Source organism: Heterocephalus glaber, unplaced genomic scaffold, assembly GCF_053883595.1.
Source record: "Heterocephalus glaber isolate CG9 unplaced genomic scaffold, H.glaber_assembly_v1.0 deba00000347, whole genome shotgun sequence".
Classification (NCBI taxonomy): Eukaryota; Metazoa; Chordata; class Mammalia; order Rodentia; family Bathyergidae; genus Heterocephalus; species Heterocephalus glaber.
The window spans coordinates 13,803,228-13,821,352 of record NW_028258143.1 but is presented as its reverse complement, the minus strand read 5'-3'; the positions used below and the strand labels follow the sequence as shown (position 1 = coordinate 13,821,352).

The 18,125-nt window shown below is 38.4% G+C and overlaps 1 protein-coding gene across 10 annotated transcripts in view; it reads right to left on the bottom strand.

Annotated features, from left to right (window-relative positions):
• Nckap5 (NCK associated protein 5) overlaps nucleotides 1–18,125 on the bottom strand; it is a 915,317-nt gene that overhangs the window by 745,434 nt on the left and 151,758 nt on the right. The window lies entirely within an intron of this gene.

The window sequence follows — 18,125 nt, the reverse complement described above, 5'->3', positions numbered from 1 at the left end:
ATGAGCAAAGAACTGAATCTAGGGGTCACCTCAATACAGAAAGCAGGTTGTCTGATCAGGCATCTACTAGGTTTGGTCTACCACCTCCACTGGCACATCTGACAGCCCCACATTCAAACCGACCAGCCCTTCTAAGAAACTAGACTTTTAGATGTTATAGCAGAGATGAGAATGAGGGGAACAGAGCTTTCAAGGGGGAAATTATACATTATGCTTATTTTATTAGAGATTCAAGGGGAAACTACTGAGCCATTAAGTAATAAACTCAGTTTGACCTTGTCAAAAGCCTACATCCAGCAGCATTTTGAGAACTTTTGGGTTCTGCCTTTTTGTTCCAAGTTGTTTGAACTTTAGTTGAGCACACGAAAGCTTTCAGTTATCAAAAATGTGCTTATATATGCACATTATTTCACGTTCATCTGCACCTGCCTAGCAGTCATCACCAGAGGCCCTAGAAATATTCAGAGAATCACTGAAGTGTGAGCAATAGTTAATAAAAATTCTCCCAATTTTAATTACAAACAAAAAGCAAGCATGTTTCAACTCTATAAAATGGATCTAGAATATCCAGGGAACCGCTGATGTTTATAACCACACATAAATTATATTCATCTTCACACTGACTTAGTGCAGCATTACACCCTGATATACATTATAAAGCCATGGGTCTAATTTTATGGAAATACTACTTCTACCACCTGTTTAAAGAGTTCTGTCTAATCCAGCCAACAGAATATGTAGAAGTTAATAAACGACAACTTTACCCTCCCCGCTATGAGTGTCTTTTTATTCTCTAAGTCATTGCTCTATCTAAAAAGCAAAGCAAAGGTGCCATTGGTATTGGGAAGGAAAATGGCTATGGTTCATCTGAAGGCAGTCAGTGATAGGAAGAAATTGTGGAGCAAAACAGCATCAGTGCCTTTTTCCCTTCTGTTTTGTGACTACTGAGAAACAGTGGTGAAAGATGATATAAGAGATTCATATTAGGGATCTTGATGCCCATTTATTTATCCCTTCTTTATCCACCATTCACATAACCAGGCCTTTTCCTGGGAACTCGGGACACACAGAAATGGGAGCCTTACCTTCTTTTCAGAAATGCTCCCTGCAAGATGGGTGATTCACATAAGCAATAACGCTATTTGGCACACATGTGAGAATGGAGATGTACATTATTCATTCACTTTTTCAATAGATATTATGGCTTGATTTCCAGAAGCCAGACACTCTATTAGGTAATAATGAAAGAAAACTAGTCCTTTCCCTTGAAATATCTGTAAGAGGTGTCTAAACCAGAAATGTACAACTGCAAAATAGTGAAAGCAGGCAACTGTAGGTCAAAGGCATGAGAACATCAAGCAGACTCAACTCAGATGCAATGGTCAAGGCAAACTATCTGAGGAGATTGGCCCACCCAGAAGAGCTAAGAATGGATATGCATCAGTCAGATGAAGGAGGAAGCAGTAGGGGTGGGTCATGTAGTAGTCTGTAGTGGCTTCTAGGTTAAAGGACCTATAGCCAGAAGGAATATGGTGCTCTGTAAAATTTTAAAGACTAAAGTCAGAATTATAGTATTTGTTTCAAAAATTTTCTGTGTGGCAAAGTGAGCAAGAAATATTAAAACCGTTCAGCATGGATTTGGAAATTATTAATCAAATCTTGCAAAAGAATGAATCAGTCAACAGTGATGCTTCTTTAAAAAGAAATCCCACATATCCTTTTGTTGGCTAACTCTCAAAAGACATGGAATTGAATTAGGACCTATGAGGGAAAAGACAAGTCACCAGCAAGGTAACAAAAGTAAAAATCTTTGGTCTCAGTGGCAGGCTAAGGGAGATTAGGATCAAAGCTTTAAATCATTGTGAAAAATGTATAATCCAAGGTCTGGCAGGCCTCGGTGGACAGAAGTACTTAAAAGGTAGATTTGTTCACCTGGTCTTGAAATAATATGACTGAACATTCTTACCAGTCTCCTTGAAGTATTAAGTGAGATAAAGGATACAGTTTGCAGTATGCCAGCCAAAAGTAAATATTCAATAAATGCTAGATTCCTCCATCATCATCCTCGACAAACCAGTTAACAATTTATGTAACATTAATCCAGATAGGAAGAGCATTTCTTACTTAAACCAACAGCTCAGACTCCAACATGAAAGCTTTCTAAAGGGTCCAGGAGGGACCCCAGGCTGAGGAATGGGGGAGCAGCTTGCAAGCCTCTTTCCCTTGGGCCCGTTCCATCTGTGAGAAGCAGATGATCTGGAGAAATTACGTAACAAATTCAATGCCCTCCATAAATTTCTAGTCACACAGAAACTGTCTTCAACACTCTAAGGGACATACTTCTGCTCAAAGATAATGGCTGAGATTGAAGATTTGCTTGAACACAAAATATCCAAAGGCTTGTTTGGGTCAGAACAGATAGACCAAGTAAGGTTTTCATAGCAAAGAGTTATCATTTGGGCTTGTGATTAACATCCAGGAGGAAGACTATTCCTATGGTAATTATATTTAAATATTTTAATGACTTCTTGGAATTATCACAATATCATGTAGTAGTTTGTATTAGTTTCTAGAAAATTACTCTATTTTAATCCAAATATCTTCTGTTCTCCCCCAACTCCAACTGTCACATATATAACAAGGATGTACATAACACTCCCCCATCCAAATATACTATTTTTGCAAATCTCTCTCCCTATGTCCCTCACATTTTCACTCTCTTTCAATTTTACCATCAACTGCCTGTGAGAATAACATGGAGAAGGCACTCAATCACCAAGACATGAAAAACCCAACAGATAGGGCCAGCAAAGTTGGCAAGCTGAGAAATGTCATAAAACTCTCCTTGGACAGTAAATCAAAGTAAAATTCAATGAATTTTATTTATTTAAATATAGGTATACACAAAATTAGTGAGCATAAAGCAAAACTCCACCTAAATGAACACTGCTAGGGCTTTTTAAATTTGCAGAATCTCCATTTATAGTACCTGGGCTCAGGTCTCCTAGCCAAGCTGACCCCAGCTGGAGTTCATCAAATGAAAATCACTTACCGCACCCTGAGCCTTTTCTTTTTCAAAACCCATACTGGCTCCTAAATGCTTCTCACATGCATTAAAACACCCAGCATGGAATTCAGGGCATTTATCCTTGGCTTCTAACCACAGGAGTTCATACATATAGTATATTAGTTTTCTAGGGCTGCCCTAATCAAGCACCACATAGTGGTTTAAACAACAGAAATCTATTGTCTCACTTTGAAGCCAGAAATCCAAAACCAAGGCATCTACAAGGATGGTTCCTCATGAGAAAAATGAAGCAAAATTGGTTTCCTTACTCTCTTCTAACTTGTAATGGCTTTGTTAGCAATCTTTGGTATTCCTTGACTTGTAGAAGATTCACACTAATGTCTTCTTTAATTTTCCCGTAGTATTCTTCCTGTGTATATCTTACAGTGTTCAAATTTTCCTCTTCATAAGGACATGTATCATACTGGATTAGGGCTTACCGTCAGCACCTTATTTAAACTTGATAAAGATCATACATACAAACAAGATCACATCCTGAAAGATTGGGATTAAGCATGAATTTTAAAGTGACACAACTGAAACAACACAGTGATATCTTTGCCTTATTCTTTGACTGAGACTATGGAACATCAATTATAATGGGAGGGACACAGGTTGTAGTCAGATAAGCTTAGCTTGAAATTTGGATCTGCCATTTGGTTTGAAGTTCCCTACTGTGCAAGACAGAGATAAAATCCCTATCATGCAGAATGGCAAGAAGACTACATGGAGAAAGCAACTCCTGTAAGAAAGAAGGGGGAGATTGCACACAGCAAATTACCAGTAACTACACCCTGCTTGAATGACCCATATTGGGTCTGATCTCTCTTCTAATACACCACAGCACACACACACAAAAAATTCTTTTCTTACTTCCTTATTCCAAAAAAGAAAATTCAAAACAATGTCTCAAATGTCTCTGTTTAATACTCTAACCACCCCCTCTACACATAATACAAAAGCTTTTTGTTTTGTTTTGTTTTGTTTATGGCTGTTTACCCAGACCAATAGAAATCAATTAATATGACTCCTTTTTGTGGAATCTTTCCATATTTCTGTATATCTGTCTATTTGATTGCAAGCACTTAGGAAGAAAAATTTATTATATTTTAAAATATTTTGAAAGATAATCTTTGTGTTAAGTACCTTCCCTGTGTAATGCAATGAGAATTTAATAAAACTGTGAAATTGTTTTTCAGTTTCTTCTTTCTCACTAACCTTAATATCTGCTGATTACTTGGATACTCCTGTTTATCAATCTCTTCTTCCTCACTAACCTTGATACTCACTGATAACTTTGATATTCTTGTTCCTGCTCCTATCCTCATTCTCAAAATGTGCTTCCAGGAAAGATACATATTTTGAATTAATTTGTTTCAGGGCTGCTGGGTAATATGGGGAAGGTTTTAGACTGCACAGAGTAGCCCAATACACACAGGATGGTTTTTATATTTACTATGATAATTTTTTATCAGGTGGCTGTAAGGTCTGTTCTAACAAACATCTATGCATTACAATAATGCTTTAATCTATATAAGAAGTATTTTATCTAATTTGCATGAAGGCATTTCATAGGCTAGCATAAGCCTTGCATCTGATAAATCTTATATGTGATTGCTCACAGGAGATTTTCAGGCAAGGAGTGTGAACCAAAGGAAGTGAGCACTATGCAATTTCTAGCATTAGTAATGTGAAGAGTTTACTGAAGGGGATCTTCTGCCAAGTCCTACTGTATATCAGAGAGTATTCCTCCTCTCTGTGCAGATCATGGAGAAAAACTTTTTGTTTCAATGCAGGATAGTAATCTGATCAATAACAATGATCAATACCATCAGTGAGAATCTATTTAACAATTTTAATGAGCATAAGAAATAGAAGAAAATGTGTTTGTTTTAACAAATGATTATTCTAGTTAAGCAGCATAACATCAGCAAATACTAAAATTTCAAAAGTGGCAAAATCGTGTGATACATCTACACTGACATCTTTGTAGAAAGATTTATGGGGTGATTGGAAGGAAAGTCAGCAGATGGAGAATATGTGAGAAGCAGAATGGAGAGTAAAAGGCAACAAAAGTTCACCACTTTCTGAAGCCAGCTGAGGAGCACTCCTCAGCTGAGTGGTGGGACAAGTTTGGACCCCTGCCCAAACTCAGCCTATCAAAGGCAGTGGGCAACAGGGTGTGGACATGGGTGAAGTTATATATAGTTGGACTTGGAATTGGTATCACAGACAATGACGAAGAGGCTACTTTAAGAGACAAAAGAAAACTTTCAAGAAAAACAAAGAGGTAAAGATAAAAAAAAAAGTCAGACATAGAACACAGAGAAGTATCAAAAGCCTCCCAGGTACCGGAGGACTCCACAGATGGTCAGTTTCTTTGAGGTGAAGTATTTTGGAGGAATCCCAGGAGTCTGGAGACAGCATGGACTCACATTTCAGTTGAGCCAGGCTTATGAGATTCTGCTTTGAACAACACAGCTTTGCAACAAATGCTATAGGAATATCAGGCAGAGAAGGAGTCAGACTAAGAGGTAGTGAGGGCTTTGGGGCAGGAAGAAGTATGGTATCTTCAGGGGAGAAGAATGAATTGGGTTATGGAAGACTCTGCCAATCAGAAAATGTCCATTTATTCCACAGATAAAGAATGACTCAGTGACTCTCAGATTTAATAAAAACAAAAGAAACTAAAATAGCCATCATTGCAGAGCTGAAGGTGGGGTGATCAGGGACAGTTATGGAAAAAAGAGTTTTAAGATTCTCTATCTTTTGATAGGCAAGAATTCAAATTGGAAAAACCTGATTGAGGATGTTTTTCTTTTTTGGTATTTTATATGAGATTTTAAACTACCCCTGCCTAATGTTTCCACTAAAGAGGAATCTCTTTCAATAAGAGCACCTTTAACAGATTATTAAAAGGGACAGTGTGAAACCTTCAATAATATTTAGAAAAATGTGCAGAAAAATTAACTCGACTCATTCATCACATTTCAAGTAACTGGTGTGGGCTCCATTTCTGAGTACATAGCATAGTACAGATAGACTTTTGTGAGTTAAAATGAATAAAAAAGGGGGGACTTAGGGGTCTCAGTAGTTCTCCCAATTTAAATATACTTAAGTAACTGTGAAAACTGGTCAGTTTACACATAAATTCATGCCAATTTAAAACAGAAAAGTTCCATTGATATTGACCACATTTTTGGCTCCTATTAAATTGCTACATAAATATATAAAGCTGGTCTGTAATGCTACATGTCTGCAAAAACATACTTTTTGGCAAACAAAAGTATTTCCATTTTAATCTCAATCTTCTTTCTGCAGCATTAAATATTGTAAATTTACTTTTGGTTCTAAGTATCCTAATACCCTCTATCCCCTATACACCTTTTTTCCACATTGCAGACATCTATCTTTTCTTTTATAAATTCACACATAAAATAGTGTGGGATTAATGGTGATTGCAATTTTCATTCTTTCAAAATCTAGCTTCCTCTAGATTTTGTTCCTCCCTGGAACAACAGCTGAAGTTTAGTGTTTTGCACCTGTGATTGTCATGGGAATGAATGGTTTCCAAAAGATATGCCCAAGTCCAAGCTCCTGGAACTTGTGAATATGTCCTTATGCAGAAGAAAGGTCATTGAGAGTTTAATTAAGGGTATCCAGATGAGCGCATACCATATTATCTGTTGGGCCACGATCCATCAACGAGTGTCCTTATTTGAGACACAAAGAGGTAAGAGATGGTAAGAGAAGGTAGAAGGAGAAGACCATGTGAAGATAGAGGCAGGGACTGGAGTTATCCACAAGCCAAGAATGCCAGGTGCCACCAGACAGAAGCTGCAAGAGCAAGGAAGGAGTCTCCCCTGTAGCCCTCAGAAGGAGCAAAGCCCTGCCTGATTTCAGACATCTGGGCTCCAGAACTGAGAGAAAAATTTCTGTTGTTTTAAGCCACTAAACTTGTGGTAATTTGTTTTGGCAGCCCTAGAAAACTAATACAATGATCCATTTATTTTTTTCATTTACACTGTTTACGGCCCATACATGAAATACTGATTTTTTTCCCTATGATACTGTGATTTAATAAAGAAATACATGTTTGGTCTTTGTTCCTGGGTCCTGAAAGAGCTTCTAAAACTCTTGAACATTTATTGCAAGAAGTGAAAGCAGCATCTTTAATTTTCACAAGAAGCCCTTTACTAACTATACCTGAGATGATGCTAATGAGGTGACTCTTGGTGGGCCCTTACAGAGCTTTGGAAGCGGCCTAGCCACCAGAGGAACCAACAAACACAATTAGCAATTGTAGATAAGAAAAGCAGCCTCATCAAATTCAGAAGACAGTTAAATGTTCAGGAGAACAACTGACTACACCTATTCTAGCATATTTTGCAGTTGTTAAAAATGATGTATATGAATATAGTTTAGTCATACAAAATAATTATGAAATAAGGTTAAGTGATAGATCAGGAAATTAACTGACAGTACAACCTCAATGACAGAAAAATATGCATAAACATCTACAGAAAAAACACACCATGTTAAAAGTGATTAGCTCTGGAAGTTTATATTATGTGTGATCCTAATATCTGGAACAATGCTGGACAGATTATTACATAATAGTATATAATAACTTGTTGTTCAATGTATGCTTATTTGTTCTTTCTATATTTGCCATATTTTAAATAAAGAAAATGACAGTTCTACCCTAATTTTAACTAATACAACCATGAATTCAAGAGGGCCTAAAGAAGATTGGATTTACAGATATATTCCACAAAATAATCTACACCACAAATGGGGCCAGCAAACCACAACTCTCCATTATATCTTGTTCTGCTATTGACTAACACAAGACAGTCACTGTGGGAGCTGAATTCTTTGTCTCCATGTGGAAACAGAGGGGTACTTTCTGTGATGTAGGAGGTGACAGCCCTGGCTTGCTGCACCCCACAAAGAGGCTTCATGTCTGGTTAGCTCAGAGACACCTGGATTTGGTTGATTACAGATTAATATTGAAGTCTGGTGCCACTGTTGGCTAATAGGATAGTAGGCATTTGATGTGCATGTATATGGGAAGTATTTGGTAAGATAAACTAGTAATAGAACCAAAGGAATTTGGAATTTGAGCTGAGTGTTGGTCTAGGGTAGAAATCAGCACTGGAATTTTATGGGAGAAGATGGACCAGAATGGGGAAGGTTTAGAACTGAGGACTGAGACAGGTTGATTGGGACATAAGGGTAGGTTCTATTAGGAAGTTGGAACTAAAGCTGGAGAGGGGCACTGAGTGATAAAGTATCATCCAAATGAAGGTGAGGACAACAGCAGGCATTTCTCTCAAGGAGGAGAAAGGGCAGTGCTTAAATTGTTGCTTAAGTCACATTTTCCCCTCACCCTGGTTTTCCAGCTCCAACAAGAGATTTTATAAGAACTTCCTCCCTTCCTTTTTACTTTCATTATTTTCCACTAGCCATGGAGTAAAGTTTACTAAACTCCACAGCATGGAAAGGATGGCCTTGCACTTCCAACTGCTTCTTTAGTCACTTTTTTTGTGGGTCAACTGAGCTAGTCTCATCTACTCATGGTTTCCAAACCTGCCTTCCATGATCTCTCAAGATTAAATCTTAGAAATAAAACTATGAGATCCTTGGTACCCTTGCAGGGGGAGTACCATCCTGTTAGCCTGCATAGTCATCTGTAAAGTTCCTTCAGATACAATTTAAAATTCTATGTCTTTCTAAATTAATAATCTGTGAGCAGTTTTAGTATTTAATCCAGGAGGTTTCTTGGATATATGGTAGAAAAGAAAAAAATCCAAGATACTTAAAAGGTTTAAGTAGTGAAGAAGACAGGTACAATTTGTAGTTTTGGCAAAGATGAGCACTGTTCATACAAGCCCACTAATGACACAGAAGCAGATTCAGAAAAGTCTCATGACAAAGGAACTCTGACCATATGTCTCAGGAGTTAAGAGGAAAAGGGAAGGAGCTTGAATCAGACATAGGCAAACAGATAGATCCGGTAACTGATGGAGAAAATTTACTTCCTTTCAGGTTAGGCAGATAGGAAAGTTGCACAATCAGAGAAAATTTAGAGGTCATATTTGACAATATTTTAACTACTGTATGTGGTAGTCAGCTTTCCATTACTGTGACAAAAATACCTAAATCTATCAACTCAAAAAGAAGAAAGGTTTATGTTGGCCCACATTTTTGGAGGTTTCAGTCTATGGATGGCTGGACCCATTGCTCTTGGCCCTATGTTGAGACAGTATGCATCATGCAGGAGTGCAAGGTGGAGGAAGCTGATTATCTAATGATTGCTGGGAAGTGAAGAGAGAAAGAGAAAGAGACCAGAGTCCCCTTTGAAGGCACTTCCTAATGACCTATGACCTCTTAAAGCTTTTCTCCACCTTCCCATAGCATGAACCCGAAGACCAAGTTTTTAACATATGGGGCTATAGGGTACATTCCAGATTCAAATTATAGCATAATATGATTTACCCACCTGGCCTGATTTACCTACCTACCAACAATTTCTAGTGAGTTTTGAGGAACAGAAATTTTTTATCTAACTGTGGAAGTAATGGAGTGGTTAAGTTTTTTGTTGCAGTGGAGAAAGAGTCCCAGCCCAAGGTAGTATACCATTTATCTTTGCATGGCTTTGAAAAAAAGAAATCATACCACAAAAACAGTATGATGTGTTGGTTATGCTTCCAACTGCTAAGAAAGTCCTAGGTCATAACTATAAAATCAGTTCACAAAAATTCATTTCTAAAACAAATGCTATAAAACTAAATTCATTAAGATTGAGGCATTCACTTTATAAAGGAAATGGTTAATGGATAATTAAAATGCCATGCATCACTGATTATTAGTGACAATTGGTATTTCCACAGTATTAAAAAATACAGAAATTGCTTTAATTAAATTATTTTAGCTAGCACCTCATAAAAGTATAGTAAATGGCCTGTGGCGGATATTCATGACCACATCATGTTGTAAGTTATTGCTCCTATGTGTTACCAAACATATTTAGTCTAACACCAACGTTTTATTGAGTTTTTAAAAATCTGGACGTCTAGTGTTTAACACCAGCCTCTTGGTTCAAATGAGTATATTTCACATCCATGTGAAATAGCTTAGGTTTTAGAAGAGTCCATATATTGATATAATTCTAAGGATTCCAGGCTGACACCAGCTTTGAACTCTTCAAAAGCCTGATGATGCAAACCACTTCAGTTACTGTGACCCCTCCCATCACCCTGTTTCAAAATTCTGCTCTGAAAAATGTGTGACTCTGCTGTGCTCCAAGTATTCTTCCTCCATCACTTTGACCAGTTCCAAGTTCCCTGCCTAGGAGAAGGAAACAAAGAGGCCCAGCATCATTTCAGTGCATTTTTACACCTCTTTTAGAGGATGAAGAAAGTGAACTATTGAACTGACGTTTCCAAATATTGGGGCTGTCACATCTGGCTTGAAGTTAGGTGCAGGCTGTTATTGTGAATGTGTATGTGTGTGTGTGTGCACATGTGTGTGTGAGTGAGATTTCATCAGTCACACTTGAGCCTCTGACTGCCCTACGATAGGCCTCAGCCACTGCCCATAAGTTGACCAGCTCAGTCTCCACGGCCCCTTGACTCACCCTGCATGCCCAGTCATCCTGAATCCTGCTTTCTCTAGGCCCAGGTACCCACCTATTGTGTCTCAGTTTCCTTAACCTCCCCCAGAGTATTCTGAATTGAATAAAGTAAGAGACTGGCTTTCAGTTTTGTCAATGTATTTACCTAAAACTATATTTTGACCATGATAAGAAGGAAAATGTACGTTTGGGCTTCTTGTTCTATTGAACCTTTGAAATAACGAAGGCCTAAATTGAGTAATGCATATCAAGAAAATACTTATATGCAAAATGATATTATGAAAAGAAATTTTATTACATTATTCATTTAAAAGAAGAAAACCTATACCTCTTTTTGCTTGTATTATGCCAGGAGAGGTTTATCTACTCTTCTTTCTAACAAATTGCTATCCTTTCCTTTTGATTTTGTGACTTTAATATGTCATCTCTTTTATCAAATGATACTAGCAGATAGTCCTCTTGCTGTCATTTCTTCAACCACTGTTTTCACCCCTCAATTGCAGAAATGATTTCCAACTTGTCCTTTTTTTGTTAATTGTCCACCAGCATTAAGTCATCAGGTAGATGTGTAAGGAAGTCATGTATCTCCCTCCCTTTCTTCTCCTCCAGTCTTCTGGGCTTACTGCCAAACCTAGATCCAAACTCTCTAGCAAGGCACATGAAGCCAAACATAACCTGACCATTTCTATAATTCTGATTCTCATTATTTATGAAGTTGTATTCCATAAACTTCCCACACCGAAACAGCTAATCCTGAACCATTGCTCTTAGGAGACATACAGGGTTAGGTTCCTAAGAACCTCTGGTCATAACATATTCATCAACTAATCAACACATAAGTTTGTTTTATGTGGGCCTCTGCTCAAAGACACGCTATTGAATTATAATGTTGATTAATTAGCATTGAACTCATGGCTAACAGCACTGTAACTTGAGTCTGATCAAAGCTTATCTAACACACGTATTTTCAACACAAGGCAGAACATAGCATTCTTGAGCTTAGAAACACTGAACAGAAGTACTTTAGCTCTATGCTTTGGGGCATTTCAAATAGCGACAATGCTAACAAAAAGTACAAAAATGTGAAAAACGTGGCACTAAGTAGACTGTGAAAAGGAGCCTTAACTCCTTCCCAGTATGAGAGCTGAAACAAGAAGGCACAGCATCACCTCCTTGAATTTTAGCCGAGAAAGTGGACATCAGGAGATTTCAAGTGTTTTGCTACTCTGGGCATTCCTGTACCTGATAGGCATTATGATGATTGACTTTGGGTTACAAATACATTTTGGTAAGTAGGCAAATATGCAAAAATGGAACCTGCAAATATGAAGGACTGACTGAATTTCAGACTTCATATCTTGTTAATATCTTTGTTTTGGTTACATTCCAGCTATACTGGTATCTGTTCCTCAGCCATGCCAGGCTTTGTCCCACCTCAGAGATTCTACACTTACTCTTCCCTCCACCTGAACTGTACCTGTTGAACATCCTTAAAGCCCTGGCTCCTTGATAACACCCTTGTTGTTACTATCTTTATCATACAGTTTCTACTGGCTTCCCACAGAAATCACCAACCTCTTCCTCAACACCATGGCCTGGCACTTACCACAGAACCAGATCCAGTAGGTGCTTGGTACATACTTGCTGAATGAATGAATGAATGAATTAGGGCCAGTGTTTTCTTAAGATGTCCTTTCTTGGCAAAGAAATCATAGGGAATCAGTTTTTTGACAGCATTCAAAATTCTAAAGAATAATTTATAGGTCTGTCTAATCTCTAAAATGAAGACCCACTGCTTTTATAAAACACCCTCAATTAAGATCCAGCCTGTCATCTTTTTCCTTCTGTTGGTTCTTCACATAGCCCAACTTCTTATCAATCAATCAAATCAGCATCTCAAGTCAGAAACTACCATAGACCCATTGGAGGAAGAGAGGCTTTTAGCCAGTTTTATTTGAGTATTGATACAGATTGATAGTCTCTCAATTCCCAGATGACTACAAACAATTTTCCTTCATTTAGTGCCGTTGATTTTCACTAAAACAAGGACTCACTTAGTGAGTTTTTGAGAGTGCTTTTAGAGAAGGATAAATGTGAGAAAATACATGCAGAGATGGATTAGAGGGGTAAGGGGTTTCTTGGAGAACTAGAATTAAGAATTAAGCATGAGACATGGATGCCTGGAGGTGAAAAGAGACCAAAAATGTAACACAAGAGGAAAGAAAGGGAAGCGGGAGGGCTTCAGAATCCAACATCCCCTTTTTGTAGTTTTGATCAAGGCTGGACCTGTCTCATTCACTCTTGGTATATCACCAATTTGTTAAAACAAACAAAAGAAAAGACAGAAAGGAAAGAAACTGAAAGAGAGGAAAAAGCTTAAGGAAAAAGAAGTTAATGATTAATTAGGTTAATAAAATATGAAAGTTGGGAATCTATCTAAGGTAGGAATGCAAGTGCAGCTTTCTGCTGTGTAACTTCAATTCTTTCAGATTCATGAAGATGCCAACTATGCAGTTGTATTCTAGAAAATGCTGACTCCAGCCAGACTTTAGTTCCTCTTAAGGCAAAGAAATAAAATCCAAATTCTAGCACCATGTTGTCCTGTCTTCCAGGGGGATATGCATTATTTCTGTGAAGCCTAAACTTCCCTCTCCCCAATTTCCATTAAGGGAGACTTCAATCAGTAGAGCTTTTAGTACAAATCTAGCCTTTCTGACAATGCCTTTGAGCTTTTCTAGGTCTCAGATCCACCACAGAAAGCATGTTGTATTAGTCAGCTTTCCCACAGCTAAAGCAAAATACAAGCCAGACACCTGTAAATTAAAGAAGGAGAGGTTTAACTTGGCTCAGTTTCAGGAGATTCAAGCCACAGTCAGCTGAGTCCAAGACAGCAACATCATAACAGAAGGGCATGAAAGAGCAAACCTGCTTAATTCTTGGCAGCTGGGAAACTGAGCAGAAGAACAGTGCCAGAGGAAAGGCCAGGGCTCAAATACAGTACCCAAGGTCACACTTTAGTGACCTATCCAGGCACACCCAGTAGTGTACTAATTCCCCAGGCAGCTTCCAAGCCAAATTGACAATTAAGTTTATTCATCACACATGGGGAAACACTCTTTTAGGTGAGAAATATTTGCATCTTATGGTTCTCCCTGACCATATATGTCCTGCCAAAAAGGTGAACTCATACATGTCCCCCCCACCCTGAAGCTCATAGAAACTTATGATGAATTAGGGTTCCAGGAATTTCGCCCAAGCTTGCAAGAAATGAGGTTCTATTGTTTACATGTGGATCATGGAAGATTTTCATGTTTTCTTAGAAGAATGAAATTATTGGCTCTCAGGATAACTGTGTTGTTTTCTTTTAGGGCTTGTCTTTACACAACAGAAATAGAGAAACCAAACTAATTCTAGTTCCTCCTGTTCCCTTCTTTTAAATTTTTGAGTGATTTCCAGTCCATTGGCTTCCATTTAAGAGTAATCCACTTACCACTGCATTTAAAACAATTAAGCAAGCCTGGAAAGAAGACTAACATGGGGGTGGGTGGGTGATGGGGTTGGGAGTGAGGGAAAATTCTATTTTATGCACCTCTCCACATGCAGTGACTCTGACATCACTTAACAAGCTGAGCCCTGGGATCTGTTTAGAGTCCAATGCCATGAAAGAGTGTCTCCCAAACTCCCCGGCTATTTTGAAAACTGTGTCACACCGACACTATCTTGAGCAAATAAGTGCCATGTGCAAAATATAACAAACATTACAACTGAAATACAAGCATTTTGTAAACTTTAAATCATACAAAACAATGAAGGGAAATCTATTATCGAGCTATAATAAGAACAAATCCATTTCACATATACAAGTGAGCTTGATTTTAGAGATGTTTGGGAAAAGGAAGAAAAAAGTGAATAAAGATGAGGCAGAAATAATTTCTCCTGTCTGATACTATAAAATTGTCAACATCAAGTCCTATTCCTTCTGTATTTCTGACTTACTACCATCTCAGATGTGTAGAGCAATTCACATTTAGTTAATGCTTTAGGAACTGAAGAGTTGAAACCACCTTGGTGGCTGGGGACACCAGAAGTCCCTGTTTGACTTGGAATGATCAACTACACAATCAGTTCACAATTTCCCTCGCCTTTCCACCCCTGCAGGTGGAAGAAGTATGCAGTTCCTCCCACCCCAGGGACTTTCGGATTGGCTATAGAACTGGTGGACCAGAGATACATGGGCAGACACAACAGTGTGTCAGTTCCAAGCAGAGCCTTTCTGTTTGCCCCTCTGTGGTTCTGCTTCCCCCATGAGAATGACATGCCACCCAGGAGCCAGAAGGAGTTGATAGGGAGTCTGGCCTCTGGAAGGAGATCAGGGATGCAGACCACACTCCATCCTAGCCTGGCAACATGGCCAGCAGGGACCTAACAGAACCATAGCAGAAAAGCCGTCACTGAGAAATAAATTGGTCATTATAAGTCACTGCATTTTCTTCTGGAATACTACCACAGCAGAAACTGGTATGTAGAATTTGTCTTGAAAGCAAGTTTGCCAGAGAGCTGAAGTTCTCCAATCTGTTATGGCCTAGCTTTGAAATGTCCCCCAAAGACTTATGTGTTGAAGGCTGGTGCCAATGTTCAGAAGTGAGGAGTCTGAGACATATTTGACTCATAAAGGCTCTGACTTCATCAATGGAGTAATCTATTGATAGGTTCATAATTTGATGGTCTTTTAGGAGGTGATGAAAACTTGGGGGTGGGCTTAACTGAAGGGAGTAGATCCTGGGACCATGCTCTTGAGGACTATATTTTATCTCAAACTCCTTTCTCTTGCATGCTCTCTCTGCCATGAGCAGCTTTGTTCTACCAGTCCCCCTTTGCCATAATGTTCTGCCTCACTACCAGCCCAGAAACAATGAAACCTACCAACTCTGGAGTGAAACCACTGAAACTATAAGCCCAAATAAACCTTTCCTCCTTTAAGTTGATATTCTCAGGTATTTCATCACAGTGTTGGAAAGCTGACTAACACACAGTCCTGAGCAAATTTGGTCATAAAAAAATAAAATGTTCTTTTTGGCAGATGACAGGACCTCTAAAGAAGAAATTTGACCTTACTACTGAGTTGGAATGAAAACAAACCCCAGACCAAATTCCCCTACACATATGTAAACATTTATTAAATAAACATGTATTAGGAAACAAGTATAAAACTGGTCCTTATTACCTGTTGCACAAGCTCAGGGAAATTCTGAATCTCTGTTCTTGCAGTGCCCCACCTATCACATTTCATGAAAGGTTTACTGGAGGCAGACATCAAACTGCCCAGAGACAGGATTTGGTTCTCCTTTATTTGGCATCAGACAATGAAAACTCTTTGTTACAAGGTCTGTGCAAAGGACTCAGGAGTTAAGATTCAGGTGCCATCCCTCTAGGGGAAAGACACAGACCTTGTCAGATTCTAAAACTCTGTTCATACAATAATGATGAATATTTCTAAAATATGTGTAACTAATTCCTATATGCCAAAGACCCAATACCTTGAACTTCACTGCTGAGATCATTTCTAACATTCATCAAGATAACTAGAAAGTCAGCAATTTCACAAAAAATATTTGATATTTGAAGACTTTTAGGTACTATTAAACTTGTTAGCAAATACATAAAACCATGCTGCTTTAAACTATTTTGAAGTGAATTTCAGGCATCATAACATGAAGACTATTCTCCTCAAGCCCATTAAGAAATTGAGTCTTCTATATGTAGGATGGGTCTTCCCTGCTTACAGTAGATTGACTTTGTAAACCACCCCAGGACTCAAAATTCCAGTCAGGATCACCACAAAAAGCATGGAATAAAAAGAACTACGGGAATCTAGCTCTGAAGATCCAAGGAAGATTAGCAAGAACTCATGGCCCCAAATACCAAGCAAGGAGTCAGATTTCATGGACTTGGTACTACAGGCCCTAGGGGAATGACACTGTGATGTCTGCCTCAGGATGCACCCACGCCCCTCCTGCTGGGTGGCCAGCACAGGTTCTGGAGCAACTTGTTATGCCTGTAATACCTAGAAGGCTGTTACAAACACATATGGGGATAACAGTAACTGCAAGTGCTCAAGCACTTTATCAGTCTTGTAGAGATCATTTCCACTCTCACATTGTTAAGGGACCTTCCTAGCCAGCCAGTACAGTAGACACCAGAGATACAAGTTTGGACAAGTTATAGACCTTATTATGGAGAAGCTTATGGAGCTAGCCAGAGTTCTTGATTTGGGGCACATGGCTAGTTTCAGAGGTCTATGAATGCCCTGAAAATAATGCCTTGAATGCCTCATCACCATGCATCTGCATGTATATACATTGTTTTAGAAAAGTGTATGTATTATACATCAGATTTGTAAAGTAGCCCATGATTCAGAGTGAAGACATGAGATGACCCTATAGTAAGTGCATTTACTCAGACTTCACTATGGAAGATCAAACTATAATGCAGTTATTATCAAATGACCAAAAAAAGACTTTACACATAACTGGAATTGTTAAAAGCTTATTTTATAAAAGTTCTCATAATAGAACTAATGACTAATAAAAATGGTACTAGAGTTAATATAATGAAGGAAACTCCATGCCATAATTTTTTTCTGTGTGTGCAGGGGACCGAACTCAGGACCTTGCACTTGTGAGGAAGGTGGCAGAACCACTGAGCTAAATCTCTGGCCCCATGCCATACATTTTACAATTATTCACAGACCCAACAAAGCAAAGGCTCAAGGTTGCTTAGCTATGTGAGGATGTTCACAGGATAATAGTAACAATACTTAAGTCTCATTTTAATTGCCATTCAGCTCTTCATGTCAAGCATGAAGTAGAATGAGAAGAATTTACAGCCATGATTAACTATCCACTGCTTCTTGTTGGGTCTATTACCTAAAATATTCATCATATTTAAGATAACCAATACACACGTAACAGGAACATTAACCAACTCATCCACCCCCAATTATTCAAGTCTGTTCAGTAGAGTATAGCTGATGCCAATAAAATTCATGACCCAAGAATTATGTTCTATTCATTGTGTGTTTTTCATAACACCTGCCCCATCCCCACATATCGCAGTTTAAGAAGCACAACTTTAATCACTCTGAAGTTCTAGTTTCTTCACAAATTAAATGGAATAACAACACCTTAATCAAAAGGTTCTTGGGAGCATTAAAATTGTCATTTATTGGATAAATCATATAACATAATCACTCTGCCTAATACCTAGCAGGTACTCAATAAATGTTAAATCTACCCCCACCCCAATGTTCCATCGAGTTTATGCCTCTCAAAGTGTGGTCCCCAGAACAGCAGCCACAGCAGCAGCATTAGGAATTGCTAGAAATGAAAATTCTTGGTGAGTCATGTGGAACACGCTGAA